Genomic DNA, 18,674 nt, shown 5'->3' on the forward strand with positions numbered 1-18,674 from the left:
GTCAATGTGAGGGAGCGAGGGATGCAGTAAATAAGGAATAGTGCATTGGAAAGGAGATACTCGTAGCCCATAAGAAAATCCTTTCGTTTCCATAGAAACGTTACTTGATATAGAAGGTGAAGTCACAGAACCTATAGTATTTCATGGCCCAGCTATATCTGTGTTCATTCGTCAATGTGAGGAAGCGAGGGATGCAGTAAAGTAGGAATGGTGCATCGGAAGGGAGATAGTCGTATCACAAATTTAAATCCTGTCATTTCCTTAGAAACGTTACTCGATTTGGAAGGAGTTGTCATAAAACCCTCAGTATATCATAGCGACGCATTTTCTGTGTTAGTATGTCAATGTGAGGGTGCGAGGGATGCAAAAAATAGGGAATAGTGCATCGGAAAGGAGATACTCGTAGCCCATAAGAAAATCCTGTCGTTTCCATAGAAACGTTACTCGATATAGAAGGTGAAGTCACAGAACCCATAGTATTTCATAGCCCCGCCATATCTGTGTTAATTCGTCAATGTGAGGGAGCGAGGGATGCAGTAAAGAAGGAATGGTGCATCGGAAAGGAGATAGTCCTATCACAAATTAAAATCCTGTCGTTTCCATAGAAACGTTACTCGATTTGGAAGGAGTTGTCATAAAACCCACAGTATATCATAGCGACGTATTTTCTGTGTTAATATGTCAATGTGAGGGTGCGAGGGATGGAGTAAATAAGGAATAGTGCATCTGAAAGGAGATACTCGTAGCCCATAAGAAAATCCTGTCGTTTCCATAGAAACGTTACTCAATATAGAAGGTGAAGTCACAGAACCCATAGTATTTCATAGCCCCGCAATACCTGTGTTAATTCGTCAATGTGAGGGAGCGAGCGATGCAGTAAATAAGGAATAGTGCATCGGAAAGGAGATACTCGTAGCCCATAAGAAAATCCTGTCGTTTCCATAGAAACGTTTTTCGAAATAGAAGGTGAAGTCACAAAAACCACAGTATTTCATAGCCCCGCAAAATATTTGTTAATTCGTCAATGTGAGGGAGAGTGGGATGCAGTAAAGAAGGAATGGTGCGGCGGAAAGGAGATAGTCATATCACAAAACAAAATCCTGTCGTTTTCATAGAAACGTTATTCGATTTGGAAGGAATTGTCATAAAGCCCACAGTATATCATAGCGACGCATTTTCTGTGTTAGTATGTCAATGTGACGGTGCGAGGGATGCAGTAAATAAGGAATAGTGCATCGGAAAGGAGATACTCGTAGTCCATAAGAAAATCCTGTCGTTTCCATAGAAACGTTACTCGATATAGAAGGTGAAGTCACAGAACTCATAGTATTTCATAGTCCCGCCATATCTGTGTTAATTCGTCAATGTGAGGGAGCGAGGGATGCAGTAAAGAAGGAATGGTGCATTGGAAAGGAGATAGTCCTATCACAAATTAAAATCCTGTCGTTTCCATAGAAACGTTACTCGATTTGGAAGGAGTTGTCATAAAACCCACAGTATATCATAGCGACGCATTTTCTGTGTTAGTATGTCAATGTGAGGGTGCAAGGGATGCAGTAAATAAGGAATAGTGCATCTGAAAGGAGATACTCGTAGCCCATATGAAAATCCTGTCGTTTCCATAGAAACGTTACTCAATATAGAAGGTGAGGTCACAGAACCCATAGTATTTCATAGCCCCGCAATACCTGTGTTAATTCGTCAATGTGAGGGAGCGAGCGATGCAGTAAATAAGGAATAGTGCATCGGAAAGGAGATACTCGCAGCCCATAAGAAAATCCTGTCGTTTCCATAGAAACGTTTTTCGATATAGAAGGTGAAGTCACAGAACCCATAGTATTTCATAGCCCCGCCATATCTGTGTTAATTCGTCAATGTCAGGGAGCGAGGGATGCAGTAAAGAAGGAATGGTGCATCGGAAAGGAGACAGTCCTATCACAAATTAAAATCCTGTCGTTTCCATAGAAACGTTACTCGATTTGGAAGGAGTTTTCATAAAACCCACAGTATATCATAGCGACGCATTTTCTGTGTCAGTATGTCAATGTGAGGGTGCGAGTGATGCAGTAAATAAGGAATAGTGCATCGGAAAGGAGATACTCGTAGCACATAAGAAAATCCTTTCGTTTCCATAGTAACGTAACTCGATAAAAAAGGTGAAGTCACAGAACCCATAGTATTTCATAGCCCCGTAATATCTGCGTTAATTCGTCAATGTGAGGGAGCGAGGGATGCAGTAATGAAGGAATGGTGCATCGGAAAGCAGATAGTCGTATCACAAAACATAATCTTGTCGTTTCCATAGGAACGTTACTCGATTTGGAAGGAGTTGTCATAAAACCCACAGTATATCATAGCGACGCATTTTCTGTGTTAGTATGTCAATGTGAGGGTGCGAGGGATGCAGTAAATAAGGAATACTGCATCGGAAAGGAGATACTCGTAGCCCATAATAACATCCTGTAGTTTCCATAGAAACATTACTCGATATAGAAGGTGAAGTCACAGAACCCATAGTATTTCATAGCCCCGCAATATCTCTGTTAATCCGTCAATGTGAGGGAGCGAGGGATGCAGTAAATAAGGAATAGTGCATCGGAAAGGAGATACTCGTAGCCCATAAGAAAATCCTGTCGTTTCCATAGAAACGTTACTCGATATAGAAGGTGAAGTCACAGAACCCATAGTATTTCATATCCCCGCAATATCTGTGTTAATTCGTCAATGTGAGGCAGCGAGGGATGCAGTAAAGAAGGATTGGTGCATCGGCAAGGACATAGTCGTATCACAAATGAAAATCCTGTCGTATCCGTAGAAACGTTACTCGATTTGGAAGGAGTTGTCATAAAACCCACTATATATCATAGCGACGCATTTTCTGTGTTAGTATGTCAATGTGAGGGTGCGGGGGATGCAGTAAATAAGGAATAGTGCATCGGAATAGGAGATACTCGTAGCCCATAAGAAAATCCTGTCGTTTCCATAGAAACGTTAATCGATATAGAAGGTGATGTCACGAAACCCATGGTAATTCATAGCCCCACAATATCTGTGTTAATTTGTCGATGCGAGGGAGCGAGGGATGCAGTAAAGAAGGAATGGTGCACCGGACAGTAGATAGTCGTATCAGAAAACAAAATCCTGTCGTTTCCATAGAAACGTTACTTGGAAGGAGTTGTCATAAAACCCACAGTATATCATAGCGACGCATTTTCTATGTTAGTATGTCAATGTGAGGGTGCGAGGGATGCAGTAAATAAGGAATAGTGCATCGGAAAGGAGATACTCGAAGCCCATAAGAAAACCCTGTCGTTTCCATAGAAACGTTACTCGATATAGAAGGTGAAGTCACAGAACCCATAGTATATCATAGGCCCGCAATATCTGTGTTAATTCGTCAATGTGAGGGAGCGAGGGATGCAGTAAATAAGTAATAGTGCATCGGAAAGGAGATACTCGTAGCCCGTAAGAAGATCCTGTCGTTGCCATAGAAACGTTACTCGATTTGGAAGGAGTTGTCATAAAACCCACAGTATATCATAACGACGCATTTTCTGTGTTAGTATGTCAATGTAAGGGTGCGAGGGATGCAGTAAATAAGGAATAGTGCATCGCAAAGGAGATACTCGTAGCCCATAAGAGATTCCTGTCGTTTCCGTAGAAACGTTACTTTATACAGAAGGTGAAGTCACAGAACCCATAGTATTCCATAGCCCCGCAATATCTGTGTTAATTCGTCAATGTGAGGGAGCGAGGGATGCAGTAAAGAAGGAATGGTGCACCGGAAAGGAGATAGTCGTATCACAAAACAAAATCCTGTCGTTTCCATAGAAACGTTACTCGGTTTGGAAGGAGTTGTCATAAAACCCACAGTATATCATAGCGACGCATTTTCTGTGTTAGTATGTCAATGTGAGGGTGCGAGGGTTGCAGTAAATAAGGAATAGTGCATCGGAAAGGTGATACTCGTAGCCCATAAGAAAATCCTGTCGTTTCCATAGAAATGTTACTCGATATAGAAAGTGAAGTCACAGAACCAATAGTATATCATAGCCCCGCAATATCTGTGTTAATTCGACAATGTGAGGGAGCGAGGGATGCAGTAAAGAAGGAATGCTGCATCGGAAAGGAGATAGTCGTATCACAAATAAAAATCCTGTCGTTTCCATAGAAACGTTACTCGATTTGGAAGGAGTTGCCATAAAACCCACTGTATATCATAGCGACGCATTTTCTATGTTAGTATGTCAATGTGAGGGTGCGAGGGATGCAGTAAATAAGGAATAGTGCATCGGAAAGGAGATACTCGTAGCCTATAGGAAAATCCTGTCGTTTCCATAGAAACGTTACTCGAAATAGAAGGTGAAGTCACAGAACCCATAGTATTTCATAGCCCCGCATTATCTGTGTTAATTCGTCAATGTGAGGGAGCGAGGGATGCAGTAAATAAGGATTAGTGCATCGAAAAGGAGATACTCGTAGCCCACAAGAAAATCCTGTCGTTTCCATAGAAACGTTACTCGACATAGAAGGTGAAGTCACAGAACCCATAGTATTTCATAGCCCAGCAATATCTGTGTTAATTCGTCAATGTGGGGGAGCGAGGGATGCAGTAAAGAAGGAATGGTGCATCGGAAAGGAGATAGTCGAATCTCAAATTAAAATCCTGTCGTTTCCATAGAAACGTTACTCGATTTCGAAGGAGTTGTCATAAAACCCACAGTATATTATAGCGACGCATTTTCGGTGTTGGTAAGTCAATGTGAGGGTGCGAGGGATGCAGTAAATAATGAATAGTGCATCGGAAAGGAGATACTCGTAGCCCATAGGAAAATCCTGTCGTTTCCATAGAAACGTTACTCGATATAGAAGGTGAAGTCACAGAACCCATAGTATATCATAGCACCGCAATATCTGTGTTAATTCGTCAATGTGATTGAGCGAGGGATGCAGAAAAGAAGGAATAGTGCAACGGAAGAGAGATAGTCGTATCACAAATTGAAATCCTTTCGTTTCCATAGATACGTTACACGATTTAGAAGGTGTAGTCATAAAACCCACAGTATATGATAGCGACGCATTTTCTGTGTTAGTATGTCATTGTGAGGGTGCCAGGGATGCAGTTAATAAGGAATAGTGCATCAGAAAGGGGATACTCGTAGCCTATAAGAAAATCCTGTCGTTTCCATAGAAGCGTTACTCGATATAGAATGTGAAATCACAGAACCCATAGTAATTCATAGCCCCGCAATATATGTGTTAATTCGTCAATGTGAGGGAGCGAGGGATGCAGTTAATAAGGAATAGTGCATCGGAAAGGAGATACTCGTAGCCCATACGAAAATCCTTTCGTTTCCATAGAAACGTTACTTGATATAGAAGGTGAAGTCACAGAACCCATAGTATTTCATGGCCCAGCTATATCTGTGTTCATTCGTCAATGTGAGGAAGCGAGGGATGCAGTAAAGGAGGAATGGTGCATCGGAAGGGAGATAGTCGTATCACAAATTTAAATCCTGTCGTTTCCTTAGAAACGTTACTCGATTTGGAAGGAGTTGTCATAAAACCCTCAGTATATCATAGCGACGCATTTTCTGTGTTAGTATGTCAATGTGAGGGTGCGAGGGATGCAAAAAATAAGGAATAGTGCATCGGAAAGGAGATACTCGTAGCCCATAAGAAAATCCTGTCGTTTCCATAGAAACGTTACTCGATATAGAAGGTGAAGTCACAGAACCCATAGTATTTCATAGCCCCGCCATATCTGTGTTAATTCGTCAATGTGAGGGAGCGAGGGATGCAGTGAAGAAGGAAAGGTGCATCGGAAAGGAGATAGTCGTATCACAAAACAAAATCCTGTCGTTTCCATAGAAACGGTACTCGATTTGGAAGGAGTTGTCATAAAATACACAGTATATCATAGCGCCGCATTTTTTGTGTTAGTATGTCAATGTGAGGGTGCGAGGGATGCAGTAAATAAGGAATAGTGCGGCGGAAAGGAGATACTCGTAGCCCAAAAGAAAATCCTGTCGTTTCCATAGAAATGTTACTCGATATTGAAGGTGAAGTCACAGAACCCATAGTATTTCATAGACCCGCAATATCTGTGTTAATTCGCCAATGTGAGGGAGCGAGGGATGCAGTAAATAAGGAATAGTGCATCGGAAAGGAGATACTCGTAGCCCATAAGAAAATCCTGTCGTTTCCATAGACACGTTACTCGATATAGAAGGTGGAGTCACAGAACCCATAATATTTCATAGCCCTGCAATATCTGTGTTAATTCGTCAATGTGAGGGTGCGAGGGATGCAAAAAATAAGGAATAGTGCATCGGAAAGGAGATACTCGTAGACCATAAGAAAATCCTGTCGTTTCCATAGAAACGATACTCGATATAGAAGGTGAAGTCACAGAACCCATAGTATATCATAGCCCCGCAATATCTGTGTTAATTCGTCAATGTGATTGAGCGAGGGATGCAGAAAAGAAGGAATGGTGCAACGGAAAAGAGATAGTCGTATCAGAAATTAAAATCCTTTCGTTTCCATAGAAACGTTACACGATATGGAAGGTGTAGTCATAAAACCCACAGTATATCATAGCGACGCATTTTCTGTGTTAGTATGTCAATGTGAGGGTGCGAGGGATGCAGTTAATAAGGAATAGTGAATCGGAAAGGGGATACTCGTAGCCTATAAGAAAATCCTGTCGTTTCCATAGAAACGTTACTCGATATAGAAGGTGAAGTCACAGAACCCATAGTATTTCATAGCACCGCAATATCTCTGTTAATTCGTCAATGTGAGGGAGCAAGGATGCAGTAAATAAGGAATAGTGCATCGGAAAGGAGAGACTCGTAGCCCATAAGAAAATCCTGTCGTTTCCACAGAAACGGTACTCGATATAGAAGGTGAAGTCACAGAACCCATAGTATTTCATAGCCCAGCTATATCTGTGTTAATTCGTGAATGTGAGGAAGCGAGGGATGCAGTAAAGAAGGAATGATGCATCGGAAAGGAGACAGTCGTATCACAAATTAAAATCTTGTCGTTTCCATAGAAACGTTACTTGATTTGGAAGGAGTTGTCCTAAAACCCACAGTATTTCATAGCGACGCATTTAATGTGTTAGTATGTCAATGTGAGGGTGCGAGGGATGCAGTAAATAAGGAACAGAGCATCGGAAAGGAGACACTCGTAGCCCATAAGAAAATCCTGTCGTTTCCATAGAAACGTTAATCGATATAGAAGGTGATGTCACGGAACCCATGGTACTTCATAGCCCCACAATATCTGTGTTAATTTGTCGATGCGAGGGAGCGAGGGATGCAGTAAAGAAGGAATGGTGCACCGGACAGGAGATAGTCGTATCAGAAAACAAAATCCTGTCGTTTCCATAGAAACGTTACTTGGAAGGAGTTGTCATAAAACCCACAGTATATCATAGCGACGCATTTTCTATGTTAGTATGTCAATGTGAGGGTGCGAGGGATGCAGTAAATAAGGAATAGTGCATCGGAAAGGAGATACTCGAAGCCCATAAGAAAATCCTGTCGTTTCCATAGAAACGTTACTCGATATAGAAGGTGAAGTCACAGAACCCATAGTATATCATAGCCCCGCAATATCTGTGTTAATTCTTCAATGTGAGGGAGCGAGGGATGCAGTAAATAAGTAATAGTGCATCGGAAAGGAGATACTCGTAGCCCGTAAGAAGATCCTGTCGTTGCCATAGAAACGTTACTCGATTTGGAAGGAGTTGTCATAAAACCCACAGTATATCATAACGACGCATTTTCTGTGTTAGTATGTCAATGTAGGGGTGCGAGGGATGCAGTAAATAAGGAATAGTGCATCGCATAGGAGATACTCGTAGCCCATAAGAGATTCCTGTCGTTTCCGTAGAAACGTTACTTTATACAGAAGGTGAAGTCACAGAACCCATAGTATTTCATAGCCCCGCAATATCTGTGTTAATTCGTCAATGTGAGGGAGCGAGGGATGCAGTAAAGAAGGAATGGTGCACCGGAAAGGAGATAGTCGTATCACAAAACAAAATCCTGTCGTTTCCATAGAAACGTTACTCGGTTTGGAAGGAGTTGTCATAAAACCCACAGTATATCATAGCGACGCATTTTCTGTGTTAGTATGTCAATGTGAGGGTGCGAGGGTTGCAGTAAATAAGGAATAGTGCATCGGAAAGGTGATACTCGTAGCCCATAAGAAAATCCTGTCGTTTCCATAGAAATGTTACTCGATATAGAAGGTGAAGTCACAGAACCAATAGTATATCATAGCCCCGCAATATCTGTGTTAATTCGTCAATGTGAGGGAGCGAGGGATGCAGTAAAGAAGTAATGCTGCATCGGAAAGGAGATAGTCGTATCACAAATAAAAATCCTGTCGTTTCCATAGAAACGTTACTCGATTTGGAAGGAGTTGCCATAAAACCCACTGTATATCATAGCGACGCATTTTCTATGTTAGTATGTCTATGTGAGGGTGCGAGGGATGCAGTAAATAAGGAATAGTGCATCGGAAAGGAGATACTCGTAGCCTATAGGAAAATTCTGTCGTTTCCATAGAAACGTTACTCGAAATAGAAGGTGAAGTCACAGAACCCATAGTATTTCATAGCCCCGCATTATCTGTGTTAATTCGTCAATGTGAGGGAGCGAGGGATGCAGTAAATAAGGATTAGTGCATCGAAAAGGAGATACTCGTAGCCCACAAGAAAATCCTGTCGTTTCCATGGAAACGTTACTCGACATAGAAGGTGAAGTCACAGAACCCATAGTATTTCATAGCCCAGCAATATCTGTGTTAATTCGTCAATGTGGGGGAGCGAGGGATGCAGTAAAGAAGGAATGGTGCATCGGAAAGGAGATAGTCGAATCTCAAATTAAAATCCTGTCGTTTCCATAGAAACGTTACTCGATTTCGAAGGAGTTGTCATAAAACCCTCAGTATATCATAGCGACGCATTTTCTGTGTTAGTATGTCAATGTGAGGGTGCGAGGGATGCAAAAAATAAGGAATAGTGCATCGGAAAGGAGATACTCGTAGCCCATAAGAAAATCCTGTCGTTTCCATAGAAACGTTACTCGATATAGAAGGTGAAGTCACAGAACCCATAGTATTTCATAGCCCCGCCATATCTGTGTTAATTCGTCAATGTGAGGGAGCGAGGGATGCAGTGAAGAAGGAATGGTGCATCGGAAAGGAGATAGTCGTATCACAAAACAAAATCCTGTCGTTTCCATAGAAACGTTACTCGATTTGGAAGGAGTTGTCATAAAATAAACAGTATATCATAGCGCCGCATTTTTTGTGTTAGTATGTCAATGTGAGGGTGCGAGGGATGCAGTAAATAATTAATAGTGCGGCGGAAAGGAGATACTCGTAGCCCAAAAGAAAATCCTGTCGTTTCCATAGAAATGTTACTCGATATAGAAGGTGAAGTCACAGAACCCATAGTATTTCATAGACCCGCAATATCTGTGTTAATTCGCCAATGTGAGGGAGCGAGGGATGCAGTAAATAAGGAATAGTGCATCGGAAAGGAGATACTCGTAGCCCATAAGAAAATCCTGTCGTTTCCATAGACACGTTACTCGATATAGAAGGTGGAGTCACAGAACCCATAATATTTCATAGCCCTGCAATATCTGTGTTAATTCGTCAATGTGAGGGTGCGAGGGATGCAAAAAATAAGGAATAGTGCATCGGAAAGGAGATACTCGTAGACCATAAGAAAATCCTGTCGTTTCCATAGAAACGATACTCGATATAGAAGGTGAAGTCACAGAACCCATAGTATATCATAGCCCCGCAATATCTGTGTTAATTCGTCAATGTGATTGAGCGAGGGATGCAGAAAAGAAGGAATGGTGCAACGGAAAAGAGATAGTCGTATCAGAAATTAAAATCCTTTCGTTTCCATAGAAACGTTACACGATATGGAAGGTGTAGTCATAAAACCCACAGTATATCATAGCGACGCATTTTCTGTGTTAGTATGTCAATGTGAGGGTGCGGGGGATGCAGTTAATAAGGAATAGTGAATCGGAATGGGGATACTCGTAGCCTATAAGAAAATCCTGTCGTTTCCATAGAAACGTTACTCGATATAGAAGGTGAAGTCACAGAACCCATAGTATTTCATAGCACCGCAATATCTCTGTTAATTCGTCAATGTGAGGGAGCAAGGATGCAGTAAATAAGGAATAGTGCATCGGAAAGGAGAGACTCGTAGCCCATAAGAAAATCCTGTCGTTTCCACAGAAACGGTACTCGATATAGAAGGTGAAGTCACAGAACCCATAGTATTTCATAGCCCAGCTATATCTGTGTTAATTCGTGAATGTGAGGAAGCGAGGGATGCAGTAAAGAAGGAATGATGCATCGGAAAGGAGACAGTCGTATCACAAATTAAAATCTTGTCGTTTCCATAGAAACGTTACTTGATTTGGAAGGAGTTGTTCTAAAACCCACAGTATTTCATAGCGACGCATTTAATGTGTTAGTATGTCAATGTGAGGGTGCGAGGGATGCAGTAAATAAGGAACAGAGCATCGGAAAGGAGACACTCGTAGCCCATAAGAAAATCCTGTCGTTTCCATAGAAACGTTACTCGATATAGAAGGTGAAGTCACAGAACCCATAGTATTTCATAGCTCCGCAATATCTGTGTTAATTCGTCAATGTGAGGGAGCGAGGGATGCAGTAAAGAAGGAATGGTGCATCGGAATGGAGTTAGTCGTATCACAAAAACAAAACCTTTTGGTTCCATAGACACGTTACACGATTTGGAAGGAGTTGTCATAAATTCCCACAGTATATCATAGCGACGCATTTTCTGTGTTAGTATGTCAATGTGAGAGTGCAAGCGATGCAGTAAATAAGGAATAGTGTATCGGAAAGGAGATACTCATAGCCCATAAGAAAATCCTGTCGTTTCCATAGAAACGTTACTCGATATAGAAGGTGAAGTCACAGAACCCATAGTATCTCATAGCCCCGCAATATCTGCCTTAATTCGTCAATGTGAGGGAGCGAGGGATCCAGTAAATAAGGAATACTGCATCGGAAAGGAGATACTCGTAGCCCATAAGAAAATCCTGTCGTTTCCATAGAGACGTTTTTCGATATAGAAGGTGAAGTCACAGAACCCATAGTAATTCATAGCCCCGCAATATCAGTGTTAATTCGTTAATGTGAGGGAGCGAGGGATGCAGTAAATGAGGAATGGTGCATCGGAAACGAGATAGTCGTATCACAAATTTAAATCCTGTCGTTTCCATAGAAACATTACTCGATTTGGAAGGAGTTGTCATAAAACCCACAGTATATCATAGCGACGCATTTTCTGTGTTAGTATGTCAATGTGAGGGTGCGAGGGATGCAGTAAATAAGGAATAGTGCATCGGAAAGGAGATACTCGTAGCCCATAAGAGTATCCTGTCGTTTCCGTAGAAACGTTACTCGATATAGAAGGTGAAGTCGCAGAACCCATAGTATTTCATAGCCCCGCAATATCTGTGTTAATTCGTCAATGTGAGGGAGCGAGGGATGCAGTAAATAAGGAATAGTGCATCGGAAAGGAGATAGTCGTATCACAAAACAAAATCCTGTCGTTTCCATAGAAATGTTACTTGATTTGGAAGGAGTTGCCATAAAACTCACTGTATATCATAGCGACGCATTTTCTGTGTTAGTATGTCAATGTGAGGGTGCGAGGGATGCAGTAAATAAGGAATAGTGCATTGGAAAGGAGATACTCCTAGCCTATAAGAAAATCCTGTCGTTTCCATAGAAACGTTACTCGATATAAAAGGTGAAGTCACAGAACCCATAGTATTTCATAGCCCTGCAATATCTGTGTTAATTCGACAATGTGAGGGAGCGAGGGATGCAGTAAATAAGGAATAGTGCATCGGAAAGGAGATACTCGTAGCCCATAAGAAAATCCTGTCGTTTCCATAGAAACGTAACTCGATATAGAAGGTGAAGTCGCAGAACGCATAGTATTTCATAGCCCCGCAATATCTGTGTTAATTCGTCAATGTGAGGGAGCGAGGGATCCAGTAAATAAGGAATAGTGCATCGGAAAGGAGATACTCGTAGCCCTTAAGAAAATCCTGTCGTTTCCATACAGACGTTTTTTGATATAGAAGGTGAAGTCACAGAACCAATAGTATTTCATAGCCCCGCAATCTCTGTGTTAATTCGTCAATGTGAGGGAGCGAGGGATGCAGTAAATAAGTAATAGTTCATAGGAAAGGAGATACTCGTAGCCCATAAGGAAATCCTGTCGTTGCCATAGGAACGTTACTCGATTTGGAAGGAGTTGTCATAAAACCCACAGTATATCATAGCGACGCATTTTCTGTGTTAGTATGTCAATGTGAGGATGCGAGGGATGCAGAAAATAAGGAATAGTGCATCGGAAAGGAGATACTCGTAGCCCATAAGAGAATCCTGTCGTTTCCGTAGAAACGTTACTCGATACAGAAGGTGAAGTCACAGAACCCATAGTATTTCATATCCCCGCAATATCTGTGTTATCTTGTCAATGTGAGGGAGCGAGGGATGCAGTAAATAAGTAATAGTGCATCGGAAAGGAGATACTCGTAGCCCAGAAGAAAATCCTGTCGTTGCCATAGAAACGTTACTCGATTTGGAAGGAGTTGTCATAAAACCCACAGTATATCATAGCGACGCATTTCCTGTATTAGTATGTCAATGTGAGGGTGCGAGGGATGCAGTAAATAAGGAATATTGTATCGGAAAGGAGACTCTCGTAGCCCATAAGAAAATCCTGTCGTTTCCATAGAAACGTTATTCGATATAGAAGGTGAAGTCACAGAACCCATAGTATCTCATAGCCCCGCAATATCTGTGTTAATTCGTCAATGTGAGGGAGCGAGGGATCCAGTAAATAAGGAATAGTGCATCGGAAAGGAGATACTCGTAGCCCATAAGAAAATCCTGTCGTTTTCATAGAGACGTTTTTCGATTTAGAAGGTGAAGTCACAGAACCCATAGTAATTCATAGCCCCGCAATATCAGCGTTAATTCGTCAATGTGAGGGAGCGAGGGATGCAGTAACGGAGGAATGGTGCATCGGAAAGCAGATAGTCGTATCACAAATTTAAATCCTGTCGTTTCCATAGAAACATTACTCGATTTGGAAGGAGTTGTCATAAAACCCACAGTATATCATAGCGACGCATATTCTGTGTTAGTATGTCAATGTGAGGGTGCGAGGGATGCGGTAAATAAGGAATAGTGCATCGGAAAGGAAATACTCGTGGCCCATAAGATAATCCTGTGGTATCCATAGAAACGTTACTCGATATAGAAGGTGAAGTCACAGAACCCATAGTATTTCATAGCCCCGCAATATCTGTGTTAATTCGTCAATGTGAGGGAGCAAGGGATGCAGTAAATAAGTAATAGTGCATCGGAAAGGAGATACTCGTAGCCCAGAAGAAAGTCCTGACGTTGCCATAGAAACGTTACTTGATTTGGAAAGAGTTGTCATAAAACCCACAGTATATCATAGCGACGCATTTTCTGTGTTAGTATGTCAATGTGAGGGTGCGAGGGATGCAGTAAATAAGGAATAGTGCATCGGAAAGGTGATACTCGTAGCCCATAAGAAAATCCTGTCGTTTCCATAGAAATGTTACTCGATATAGAAGGTGAAGTCACAGAACCAATAGTATATCATAGCCCCGCAATATCTGTGTTAATTCGTCAATGTGAGGGAGCGAGGGATGCAGTAAAGAAGGAATGCTGCATCGGAAAGGAGATAGTCGTATCACAAATAAAAATCCTGTCGTTTCAATAGAAACGTTACTCGATTTGGAAGGAGTTGCCATAAAACCCACTGTATATCATAGCGAAATATTTTCTATGTTAGTATGTCTATGTGAGGGTGCGAGGGATGCAGTAAATAAGGAATAGTGCATCGGAAAGGAGATACTCGTAGCCTATAGGAAAATCCTGTCGTTTCCATGGAAACGTTACTCGAAATAGAAGGTGAAGTCACAGAACCCATAGTATTTCATAGCCCCGCATTATCTGTGTTAATTCGTCAATGTGAGGGAGCGAGGGATGTAGTAAATAAGGATTAGTGCATCGAAAAGGAGATACTCGTAGCCCACAAGAAAATCCTGTCGTTTCCATAGAAACGTTACTCGACATAGAAGGTGAAGTCACAGAACCCATAGTATTTCATAGCCCAGCAATATCTGTGTTAATTCGTCAATGTGGGGGAGCGAGGGATGCAGTAAAGAAGGAATGGTGCATCGGAAAGGAGATAGTCGAACCTCAAATTAAAATCCTGTCGTTTCCATAGAAACGTTACTCGATTTCGAAGGAGTTGTCATAAAACCCACAGTATATCATAGCGACGCATTTTCTGTGTTAGTATGTCAATGTGAGGGTGCGAGGGATGCGGTAAATAAGGAATAGTGCATCGGAAAGGAAATACTCGTGGCCCATAAGATAATCCTGTGGTATCCATAGAAACGTTACTCGATATAGAAGGTGAAGTCACAGAACCCATAATATTTCATAGCCCCGCCATATCTGTGTTAATTCGTCAATGTGAGGGAGCGAGGGATGCAGTAAATAAGTAATAATGCATCGGAAAAGAGATACTCGTAGCCCAGAAGAAAATCCTGTCGTTGCCATAGAAACGTTACTCGATTTGGAAGGAGTTGTCATAAATCCACAGTATATCATAGCGACGCATTTTCTGTGTTAGTATGTCACTGTGAGGGTGAGAGGGATGCAGTAAATAAGGAATAGTGCATCGGAAAGGAGATACTCGTAGCCCATAAAAGAATCCTGTCGTTTCCGTAGAAACGTTACTCGATACATAAGGTGAAGTCACAGAACCCATAGTATTTCATAGCCCCGCAATATCTGTGTTAATTCGTCAATCTGAGGGAGCGAGGGATGCAGTAAAGATGGAATGGTGCATCGGAAAGGAGATAGTCGTAGCACAAAACAAAATCCTGTCGTTTCCATAGAAACGTTACTCGATTTGGAAGGAGTTGTCATAAAACCCACAGTATATCATAGCGACGCATTTTCTGAGTTAGTATGTCAATGTGAGGGTGCGAGGGATGCAGTAAATAAGGAATAGTGCATCGGAAAGGAGATACTCGTAGCCCATAAGAAAATCCTGTCGTTTCCATAGAAACGTTACTCGATATAGAAGGTGAAGTCACAGAACCCATAGTATATCATAGCCCCGCAATATCTGTGTTAATTCGTCAATGTGAGGGAGCGAGGGATGCAGTAAAGAAGGAATGGTGCATCGGAAAGGACATAGTCGAATCACAAATAAAAATTCTGTCGTTTCCATAGAAACGTTACTCGATTTGGAAGGAGTTGCCATAAAACCCACTGTATATCATAGCGACGCATTTTCTGTGTTAGTATGTTAATGTGAGGGTGCGAGGGATGCAGTAAATAAGGAATAGTGCATCGGAAACGAGATACTCGTAGCCTATAAGAAAATCCTGTCGTTTCCATAGAAACGTTACTCGATATAGAAGGTGAAGTCACAGAACCCATGGTGTTTCATAGTCCCGCAATATATGTGTTAATTCGTCAATGTGAGGGAGCGAGGGATGCAGTAAATAAGGAATAGTGCATCGCAAAGGAGATACTCGTAGCCCATAAGATAATCCTTTTGTTTCCATAGAAACGTTACTCGATATAGAAGGTAAAGTCACAGAACCCATAGTATTTCATAGCCCAGCAATATCTGTGTTAATTCGTCAATGTGAGGAAGCGAGGGATGCAGTAAAGAAGGAATGATGCATCGGAAAGGAGATACTCGTAGCCCATAAGAAAATCCTGTCATTTCCACAGAAACGTTACTCGATATAGAAGGTGAAGTCACAGAACCCATAGTATTTCATAGCCCCGCAATATCTGTGTTAATTCGTCAATGTGAGGGAGCGAGGGATGCAGTAAAGAAGGAATGGTGCATCGGAAGGGAGATAGTCGTATCACAAATTAAAATCCTGTCGTTTCCATAGAAACGTTACTCGATTTGGAAGGAGTTGTCATAAAACCCACAGTATATCGTAGCGACGCAATTTATGTGTTAGTATGTCAATGTTAGGGTGCGAGGGATGCAGTTAATAAGGAATAGTGCATAGGAAAGGAGATACTCCTCACCCATAAGAAAATCCTGTCGTTTCCATAGAAACGTTACTCGATATAGAAGGTGAAGTCACAGAACCCATAGAATTTAATAGCCCCGCAATATCTGTGTTAATTCGTCAATGTGAGGGAGCGAGGGACCCAGTAAATAAGGAATAGTGCATCGGAAAGGAGATACTCGTAGCCCATAAGAAAATCCTGTCGTTTCCATAGAGACGTTTCTCGATATAGAAGGTGAAGTCACAGAACTAATAGTAATTCATAGCCCAGCAATATCAGTGTTAACTCGTCAATGTGAGGGAGCGAGGGATGCAGTATAGGAGGAATGGTGCATCGGAAAGGAGATACTCGTAGCCCATAAGAGAATCCTGTCGTTTCCGTACAAACGTTACTCGATACAGAAGGTGAAGTCACAGAACCCATAGTATTTCATAGCCCCGCCGTATCTGTGTTAATTCGTCAAGGTGAGGGACCGAGGGATGCAGTAAATAAGTAATAGTGCATCGGAAAGGAGATACTCGTAGCCCATAAGAAAATCCTGTCGTTGCCATAGAAACGTTACTCGATTTGGAAGGAGTTGTCATAAAACCCACAGTATATCATAGCGACGCATCTTCTGTGTTAGTATGTCAATGTGAGGGTGCGAGGGATGCAGTAAATAATGAATAGTGCATCGGAAAGGAGATACTCGTAGCCCATAAGAGAATCCTGTCGTTTCCGTAGAAACGTTACTCGATACAGAAGGTGAAGTCACAGAACCCATAGTATTTCATAGCCCTGATATATCTGTGTTAATTCGTCAATGTGAGGGAGCGAGGGATGCAGTAAAGAAGGAATGGTGCATCGGAAAAGAGATAGTCGTATCATAAAACAAAATCTTGTCGTTTCCATAGAATCGTTACTTAATTTGGAAGGAGTTGTCATAAAACCCACAGTATATCATAGCGACGCATTTTCTGAGTTAGTATGTCAATGTGAGGGTGCGAGGGATGCAGTAAATAAGGAATAGTGCATCGGAAAGGAGATACTCGTAGCCCATAAGAAAATCCTGTCGTTTCCATAGAAACGTTACTCGATATAGAAGGTGAAGTCACAGAACCCATGGTATTTCATAGTCCCGCAATACATGTGTTAATTCGTCAATGTGAGGGAGCGAGGGATGCAGTAAATAAGGAATAGTGCATCGGAATGTAAATACTCGTAGCCCATAAGAAAATCCTATCGTTTCCATAGAAACGTTACTCGATATAGAAGGTGAAGTCACAGAACCCATAGTATTTCATAGCCCAGCAATATCTGTGTTAATTCGTCAATGTGAGGAAGCGAGGGATGCAGTAAAGAAGTAATGATGCATCAGAAAGGAGATAGTCGTATCACAAATTAAAATCCTGTCGTTTCCTTAGAAACGTTACTCGATTTGGAAGGAGATGTCATAAAATCCTCAGTATATCATAGCGACGAATTTTCTGTGTTAGTATGTCAATGTGAGGGTGCAAGGGATGCAAAAAATAAGGAATAGTGCATCGGAAAGGAGATACTCGCAGCCCATAAGAAAATCCTGTCGTTTCCATAGGAACGTTACTCGGTATAGAAGGAGAAGTCACAGAACCCATAGTATTTCATAGCCCAGCCACATCTGTGTTAATTCGTCAATGTGAGGGAGCGAGGGATGCAGTAAAGAAGGAATGGTGCATCGGAAAGGAGATAGTCGTATCACAAAACAAAATGCTGTCGTTTCCATAGAAACGTTACTCGATTTGGGAGGAGTTGTATAAAATCCTCAGTATATCATAGCGCCGCATTTTTTGTGTTAGTATGTCAATGTGAGAGTGCGAGGGATGCAGTAAATAAGGAATAGTGCGGCGGAAAGGAGATACTCGTAGCCCATAAGAAAATCCTGTCGTTTCCATAGAAATGGTACTCGATATAGAAGGTGAAGTCACAGAACCCATAGCATTTCATAACCCCGCAATATCTGTGTTAATTCGACAATGTGAGGGAGCGTGGGATGCAGTAAATAAGGAATAGTGCATCGGAAAGGAGATACTCGTAGCCCATAAGAAAATCCTGTCGTTTCCATAGAAACGTTACTCGATATTGAAGGTGAAGTCACAGAACCCATAGTATTTCATAGCCCCGCAATATCTGTGTTAGTATGTCAATGTGAGGGAGCGAGGGATGCAGTAAAGAAGGAATGGTGCATCGGAAAGGAGATAGTCGTATCACACATTAAAATCCTGTCGTTTCCATAGAAACGTTACTTGATTTGGAAGGAGTTGTCATAAAACCGACAGTATTTCATAGCGACGCATTTACTGTGTTAGTATGTCAATGTGAGGGTGCGAAGGATGCAGTAAATAAGGAATAATGTATCGGATAGGAGATACTCGTAGCCCACAAGAAAATCCTGTCGTTTCCATAGAAACGTTACTCGATATAGAAGGTGAAGTCACAGAACCCATAGTATCTCATAGCCCCGCAAT

The sequence above is a fragment of the Schistocerca serialis genome, unplaced genomic scaffold, assembly GCF_023864345.2.
Source record: "Schistocerca serialis cubense isolate TAMUIC-IGC-003099 unplaced genomic scaffold, iqSchSeri2.2 HiC_scaffold_1400, whole genome shotgun sequence".
Taxonomy (NCBI): domain Eukaryota; kingdom Metazoa; phylum Arthropoda; class Insecta; order Orthoptera; family Acrididae; genus Schistocerca; species Schistocerca serialis.